Genomic DNA, 8,615 nt, shown 5'->3' with positions numbered 1-8,615 from the left:
CCAGTATCCCCATTAGAAACACGTCCTCTGTCCCAGTATCCCCATTAGAAACACGTCCTCTATCCCAGTATCCCCAATAGAAACACGTCCTCTGTCCCAGTATCCCCATTAGAAACACGTCCTCTGTCCCAGTATCCCCATTAGAAACACGTCCTCTGTCCCAGTATTCCCATTAGAAACACGTCCTCTGTCCCAGTATCCCCATTAGAAACACGTCCTCTGTCCCAGTATCCCCATTAGAAACACGTCCTCTGTCCCAGTATCCCCATTAGAAACACGTCCTCTGTCCCAGTGTCCCCATTAGAAACACGTCCCTCTGTCCCAGTATCCCCATTGGAAACACGTCCCTCTATCCCAGTATCCCCATTAGAAACACGTCCTCTGTCTCGGTATCCCCATTAGAAACACGTCCCTCTGTCCCAGTATCCCCATTAGAAACACGTCCTCTGTCCCAGTATTCCCATTAGAAACACGTCCTCTGTCCCAGTATCCCCATTAGAAACACGTCCTCTGTCCCAGTATCCCCATTAGAAACACGTCCTCTGTCCCCGTATCCCCATTAGAAACACGTCCTCTGTCTCTGTATCCCCATTAGAAACACGTCCTCTGTCCCAGTATCCCCATTAGAAACACGTCCTCTGTCCCAGTATCCCCATTAGAAACACGTCCTCTATCCCAGTATCCCCAATAGAAACACGTCCTCTGTCCCAGTATCCCCATTAGAAACACGTCCTCTGTCCCAGTATCCCAATTAGAAACACGTCCTCTGTCCCAGTATCCCCATTAGAAACACGTCCTCTGTCCCAGTGTCCCCATTAGAAACACGTCCTCTGTCCCAGTATCCCCATTAGAAACACGTCCTCTGCCCCAGTATCCCCATTAGAAACACGTCCTCTGTCCCAGTATTCCCATTAGAAACACGTCCTCTGTCCCAGTATCCCCATTAGAAACACGTCCTCTGTCCCGGTATCCCCATTAGAAACACGTCCTCTGTCCCAGTATCCCCATTAGAAACACGTCCTCTGTCTCGGTATCCCCATTAGAAACACGTCCTCTGCCCCGGTATCCCCATTAGAAACACGTCCTCTGCCCCAGTATCCCCATTAGAAACACGTCCTCTGTCCCAGTATCCCCATTAGAAACACGTCCTCTGTCCCAGTATCCCCATTAGAAACACGTCCTCTGTCCCAGTATCCCCATTAGAAACACGTCCTCTGTCCCAGTATCCCCATTAGAAACACGTCCTCTGTCCCAGTATCCCCATTAGAAACACGTCCTCTGTCCCAGTATCCCCATTAGAAACACGTCCTCTGTCCCAGTATCCCCATTAGAAACACGTCCTCTGTCCCAGTATCCCCATTAGAAACACGTCCTCTGTCCCAGTATCCCCATTAGAAACACGTCCTCTGTCCCAGTATCCCCATTAGAAACACGTCCTCTGTCCCAGTATCCCCATTAGAAACACGTCCTCTGTCCCAGTATCCCCATTAGAAACACGTCCTCTGTCCCAGTATCCCCATTAGAAACACGTCCTCTGTCCCAGTATCCCCATTAGAAACACGTCCTCTGTCCCAGTATCCCCATTAGAAACACGTCCTCTGTCCCAGTATCCCCATTAGAAACACGTCCTCTGTCCCAGTATCCCCATTAGAAACACGTCCTCTGTCCCAGTATCCCCATTAGAAACACGTCCCTCTGTCCCAGTATCCCCATTAGAAACACGTCCTCTGTCCCAGTATCCCCATTATAAACACGTCCTCTGTCCCAGTATCCCCATTAGAAACACGTCCTCTGTCCCAGTATTCCCATTAGAAACACGTCCTCTGTCCCAGTATCCCCATTAGAAACACGTCCTCTGTCCCAGTATCCCCATTAGAAACACGTCCTCTGTCCCAGTATCCCCATTAGAAACACGTCCTCTGTCCCAGTATCCCAATTAGAAACACGTCCTCTGTCCCAGTATCCCCATTAGAAACACGTCCTCTGTCCCAGTATCCCCATTAGAAACACGTCCTCTGTCCCAGTATCCCCATTAGAAACACGTCCTCTGTCCCAGTGTCCCCATTAGAAACACGTCCTCTGTCCCGGTATCCCCATTAGAAACACGTCCTCTGTCCCAGTATCCCCAATAGAAACACGTCCTCTGTCCCAGTGTCCCCATTAGAAACACGTCCTCTGTCCCAGTGTCCCCATTAGAAACACGTCCTCTGTCCCAGTATCCCCATTAGAAACACGTCCTCTGTCCCAGTATCCCCAATAGAAACACGTCCTCTGTCCCAGTATCCCCATTAGAAACACGTCCTCTGTCCCAGTATCCCCATTAGAAACACGTCCTCTGTCCCAGTATTCCCATTAGAAACACGTCCTCTGTCCCAATATCCCCATTAGAAACACGTCCTCTGTCCCAGTATCCCCATTAGAAACACGTCCTCTGTCCCAGTATTCCCATTAGAAACACGTCCTCTGTCCCAGTTTCCCCATTAGAAACACGTCCTCTGTCCCAGTATCCCCATTAGAAACACGTCCTCTGTCCCAGTGTCCCCATTAGAAACACGTCCTCTGTCCCAGTATCCCCATTAGAAACACGTCCTCTGTCCCAGTATCCCCATTAGAAACACGTCCTCTGTCCCAGTATCCCCATTAGAAACACGTCCTCTGTCCCAGTATTCCCATTAGAAACACGTCCTCTGTCCCAGTATCCCCATTAGAAACACGTCCTCTGCCCCAGTATCCCCATTAGAAACACGTCCTCTGCCCCAGTATCCCCATTAGAAACACGTCCTCTGTCCCAGTATTCCCATTAGAAACACGTCCTCTGTCCCAGTATCCCCATTAGAAACACGTCCTCTGTCCCGGTATCCCCATTAGAAACACGTCCTCTGTCCCAGTATCCCCATTAGAAACACGTCCTCTGTCCCGGTATCCCCATTAGAAACACGTCCTCTGCCCCGGTATCCCCATTAGAAACACGTCCTCTGCCCCAGTATCCCCATTAGAAACACGTCCTCTGTCCCAGTATCCCCATTAGAAACACGTCCTCTGTCCCAGTATCCCCATTAGAAACACGTCCTCTGTCCCAGTATCCCCATTAGAAACACGTCCTCTGTCCCAGTATCCCCATTAGAAACACGTCCTCTGTCCCAGTATCCCCATTAGAAACACGTCCCTCTGTCCCAGTATCCCCATTAGAAACACGTCCTCTGTCCCAGTATCCCCATTAGAAACACGTCCTCTGTCCCAGTATCCCCATTAGAAACACGTCCTCTGTCCCAGTATCCCCATTAGAAACACGTCCTCTGTCCCAGTATCCCCATTAGAAACACGTCCTCTGTCCCAGTATCCCCATTAGAAACACGTCCTCTGTCCCAGTATCCCCATTAGAAACACGTCCTCTGTCCCAGTATCCCCATTAGAAACACGTCCTCTGTCCCAGTATCCCCATTAGAAACACGTCCTCTGTCCCAGTATCCCCATTAGAAACACGTCCTCTCTCCCAGTATCCCCATTAGAAACACGTCCTCTGTCCCAGTATCCCCATTAGAAACACGTCCTCTGTCCCAGTATCCCCATTAGAAACACGTCCTCTGTCCCAGTATCCCCATTAGAAACACGTCCTCTGTCCCAGTATCCCCATTAGAAACACGTCCTCTGTCCCAGTATCCCCATTATAAACACGTCCTCTGTCCCAGTATCCCCATTAGAAACACGTCCTCTGTCCCAGTATTCCCATTAGAAACACGTCCTCTGTCCCAGTATCCCCATTAGAAACACGTCCTCTGTCCCAGTATCCCCATTAGAAACACGTCCTCTGTCCCAGTATCCCCATTAGAAACACGTCCTCTGTCCCAGTATCCCAATTAGAAACACGTCCTCTGTCCCAGTATCCCCATTAGAAACACGTCCTCTGTCCCAGTATCCCCATTAGAAACACGTCCTCTGTCCCAGTATCCCCATTAGAAACACGTCCTCTGTCCCAGTGTCCCCATTAGAAACACGTCCTCTGTCCCGGTATCCCCATTAGAAACACGTCCTCTGTCCCAGTATCCCCAATAGAAACACGTCCTCTGTCCCAGTGTCCCCATTAGAAACACGTCCTCTGTCCCAGTGTCCCCATTAGAAACACGTCCTCTGTCCCAGTATCCCCATTAGAAACACGTCCTCTGTCCCAGTATCCCCAATAGAAACACGTCCTCTGTCCCAGTATCCCCATTAGAAACACGTCCTCTGTCCCAGTATCCCCATTAGAAACACGTCCTCTGTCCCAGTATTCCCATTAGAAACACGTCCTCTGTCCCAGTATCCCCATTAGAAACACGTCCTCTGTCCCAGTATCCCCATTAGAAACACGTCCTCTGTCCCAGTATTCCCATTAGAAACACGTCCTCTGTCCCAGTTTCCCCATTAGAAACACGTCCTCTGTCCCAGTATCCCCATTAGAAACACGTCCTCTGTCCCAGTGTCCCCATTAGAAACACGTCCTCTGTCCCAGTATCCCCATTAGAAACACGTCCTCTGTCCCAGTATCCCCATTAGAAACACGTCCTCTGTCCCAGTATCCCCATTAGAAACACGTCCTCTGTCCCAGTATTCCCATTAGAAACACGTCCTCTGTCCCAGTATCCCCATTAGAAACACGTCCTCTGCCCCAGTATCCCCATTAGAAACACGTCCTCTGTCCCAGTATCCCCATTAGAAACACGTCCTCTGTCCCAGTGTCCCCATTAGAAACACGTCCTCTGTCCCGGTATCCCCATTAGAAACACGTCCTCTGTCTCGGTATCCCCATTAGAAACACGTCCTCTGTCCCGGTATCCCCATTAGAAACACGTCCTCTGTCCCAGTATCCCCATTAGAAACACGTCCTCTGTCCCAGTATCCCCATTAGAAACACGTCCTCTGTCCCAGTATCCCCATTAGAAACACGTCCTCTGTCTCGGTATCCCCATTAGAAACACGTCCTCTGTCCCGGTATCCCCATTAGAAACACGTCCTCTGCCCCAGTATCCCCATTAGAAACACGTCCTCTGTCCCAGTATCCCCATTAGAAACACGTCCTCTGTCCCAGTATCCCCATTAGAAACACGTCCTCTGTCCCAGTATCCCCATTAGAAACACGTCCTCTGTCCCAGTATCCCCATTAGAAACACGTCCTCTGTCCCAGTATCCCCATTAGAAACACGTCCTCTGTCCCAGTATCCCCATTAGAAACACGTCCTCTGCCCCAGTATCCCCATTAGAAACACGTCCTCTGTCCCAGTATCCCCATTAGAAACACGTCCTCTGTCCCAGTATCCCCATTAGAAACACGTCCTCTGTCCCAGTATCCCCATTAGAAACATGTCCTCTGTCCCAGTATCCCCATTAGAAACACGTCCTCTGTCCCAGTATCCCCATTAGAAACACGTCCTCTGTCCCAGTATCCCCATTAGAAACACGTCCTCTGTCCCAGTATCCCCATTAGAAACACGTCCTCTGTCCCAGTATCCCCATTAGAAACACGTCCTCTGTCCCAGTATCCCCATTAGAAACACGTCCTCTGTCCCAGTATCCCCATTAGAAACACGTCCTCTATCCCAGTATCCCCATTAGAAACACGTCCTCTGTCTCGGTATCCCCATTAGAAACACGTCCTCTGTCCCAGTATCCCCATTAGAAACACGTCCTCTGTCCCAGTATCCCCATTAGAAACACGTCCCTCTGTCCCAGTATCCCCATTAGAAACACGTCCTCTGTCCCAGTATCCCCATTAGAAACACGTCCTCTGTCCCAGTATCCCCATTAGAAACACGTCCTCTGTCTCGGTATCCCCCATTAGAAACACGTCCTCTGTCCCGGTATCCCCATTAGAAACACGCCCTCTGTCCCAGTATCCCCATTAGAAACACGTCCTCTGTCCCAGTATCCCCATTAGAAACACGTCCTCTGTCCCAGTGTCCCCATTAGAAACACGTCCTCTGTCCCAGTATCCCCATTAGAAACACGTCCTCTGTCCCAGTATCCCCATTAGAAACACGTCCTCTGTTGTTGCTGTTTGACCAGATCTCATCCACCCCTGATTCATCTCTCCAGCAGCCAGCGACATCTGGCTGCCAATTCTTATTGGCTGTTCACATATTCCTTCCAGAGGTGACAGATTGGGTTGTCATGGGCATGTGGCACAGTGGTGCATCCTGGGACAATGTGTGACCTAGAGACGATGTGAGACCCAAACAGTACCCCTATTCCCTTCAAAGTGCACTGCTTCTCATCGGGGCCCTGAGGACTCTGGTTAAAATTAGTGCACTACATAGGGAATAGGGTGCCATTTGGGAAGCTACAGAGGAATCATAAATTGCTTTCTCTGAAGACTGTGAACACTCTCCCCTCAGAGCCATAGAAGACCTAGACAGCAGATTGAGCTGGTTTCAACTAAAGAGATTTGACAAAAAAAAGCAAAACATTTATTCTACTTTACAAAGCAATGCCCGTCTGCCAAGATCTGGCTTATGTCAAAGACAGACAGGGGAACTGTTTAGATCATACAGAACAAAACATGTTAGCTTTCTTTCATTTATCAAAACACATATGAACATACGTAGAGGGGATTTTCATAAGTCATAAATGGCCCCTTATTCAGCTCAGTTCATTTATTAAACCTTCTACAGGAATGTGTCTCGCATGTCCCTGGGAAAAAGTAGTCTCAGTAGGACTGTTGTCCCTCTCTGTCTGTCCAGGGTTAGACAGCAGGGGTCCTGATACCCAGCCAGCAGTAGTCTCAGTAGGACTGTTGTCCCTCTCTGTCTGTCCAGGGTTAGACAGCAGGGGTCCTGATACCCAGCAGTAGTCTCAGTAGGACTGTTGTCCCTCTCTGTCTGTCCAGGTTAGACAGCAGGGGTCCTGATACCCAGCAGTAGTCTCAGTAGGACTGTTGTCCCTCTCTGTCTGTCCAGGGTTAGACAGCAGGGGTCCTGATACCCAGCCAGCAGTAGTCTCAGTAGGACTGTTGTCCCTCTCTGTCTGTCCAGGGTTAGACAGCAGGGGTCCTGATACCCAGCCAGCAGTAGTCTCACTAGGACTGTTGTCCCTCTCTGTCTGTCCAGGGTTAGACAGCAGGGGTCCTGATACCCAGCCAGCAGTAGTCTCAGTAGGACTGTTGTCCCTCTCTGTCTGTCCAGGGTTAGACAGCAGGGGTCCTGATACCCAGCAGTAGTCTCAGTAGGACTGTTGTCCCTCTCTGTCTGTCCAGGGTTAGACAGCAGGGGTCCTGATACGCAGCCAGCAGTAGTCTCAGTAGGACTGTTGTCCCTCTCTGTCTGTCCAGGGTTAGACAGCAGGGGTCCTGATACCCAGCAGTAGTCTCAGTAGGACTGTTGTCCCTCTCTGTCTGTCCAGGGTTAGACAGCAGGGGTCCTGATACCCAGCAGTAGTCTCAGTAGGACTGTTGTCCCTCTCTGTCTGTCCAGGGTTAGACAGCAGGGGTCCTGATACCCAGCAGTAGTCTCAGTAGGACTGTTGTCCCTCTCTGTCTGTCCAGGGTTAGACAGCAGGGGGTCCTGATACCCAGCCAGCAGTAGTCTCAGTAGGACTGTTGTCCCTCTCTGTCTGTCCAGGGTTAGACAGCAGGGGTCCTGATACCCAGCAGTAGTCTCAGTAGGACTGTTGTCCCTCTCTGTCTGTCCAGGGTTAGACAGCAGGGGTCCTGATACCCAGCAGTAGTCTCACTAGGACTGTTGTCCCTCTCTGTCTGTCCAGGAGTTAGACAGCAGGGGTCCTGATACCCAGCCAGCAGTAGTCTCAGTAGGACTGTTGTCCCTCTCTGTCTGTCCAGGGTTAGACAGCAGGGGTCCTGATACCCAGCAGTAGTCTCAGTAGGGACTGTTGTCCTCTCTGTCTGTCCAGGGTTAGACAGCAGGGGTCCTGATACCCAGCCAGCAGTAGTCTCAGTAGGACTGTTGTCCCTCTCTGTCTGTCCAGGGTTAGACAGCAGGGGTCCTGATACCCAGCCAGCAGTAGTCTCAGTAGGACTGTTGCCCTCTCTGTCTGTCCAGGGTTAGACAGCAGGGGTCCTGATACCCAGCAGTAGTCTCAGTAGGACTGTTGTCCCTCTCTGTCTGTCCAGGGTTAGACAGCAGGGGGTCCTGATACCCAGCCAGCAGTAGTCTCACTAGACTGTTGTCCCTCTCTGTCTGTCCAGGGTTAGACAGCAGGGGTCCTGATACCCAGCCAGCAGTAGTCTCACTAGGACTGTTGTCCCTCTCTGTCTGTCCAGGGTTAGACAGCAGGGGTCCTGATACCCAGCCAGCAGTAGTCTCACTAGGACTGTTGTCCCTCTCTGTCTGTCCAGGGTTAGACAGCAGGGGTCCTGATACCCAGCAGTAGTCTCAGTAGGACTGTTGTCCTCTCTGTCTGTCCAGGGTTAGACAGCAGGGGTCCTGATACCCAGCAGTAGTCTCAGTAGGACTGTTGTCCCTCTCTGTCTGTCCAGGGTTAGACAGCAGGGGTCCTGATACCCAGCAGTAGTCTCAGTAGGACTGTTGTCCCTCTCTGTCTGTCCAGGGTTAGACAGCAGGGTCCTGATACCCAGCCAGCAGTAGTCTCAGTAGGACTGTTGTCCCTCTCTGTCTGTCCAGGGTTAG

This window comes from Coregonus clupeaformis, unplaced genomic scaffold (genome assembly GCF_020615455.1).
Source record: "Coregonus clupeaformis isolate EN_2021a unplaced genomic scaffold, ASM2061545v1 scaf1410, whole genome shotgun sequence".
Classification (NCBI taxonomy): Eukaryota; Metazoa; Chordata; class Actinopteri; order Salmoniformes; family Salmonidae; genus Coregonus; species Coregonus clupeaformis.
The sequence above is the reverse complement of the archived record's forward strand: the minus strand, read 5'-3'. Positions refer to the sequence as shown.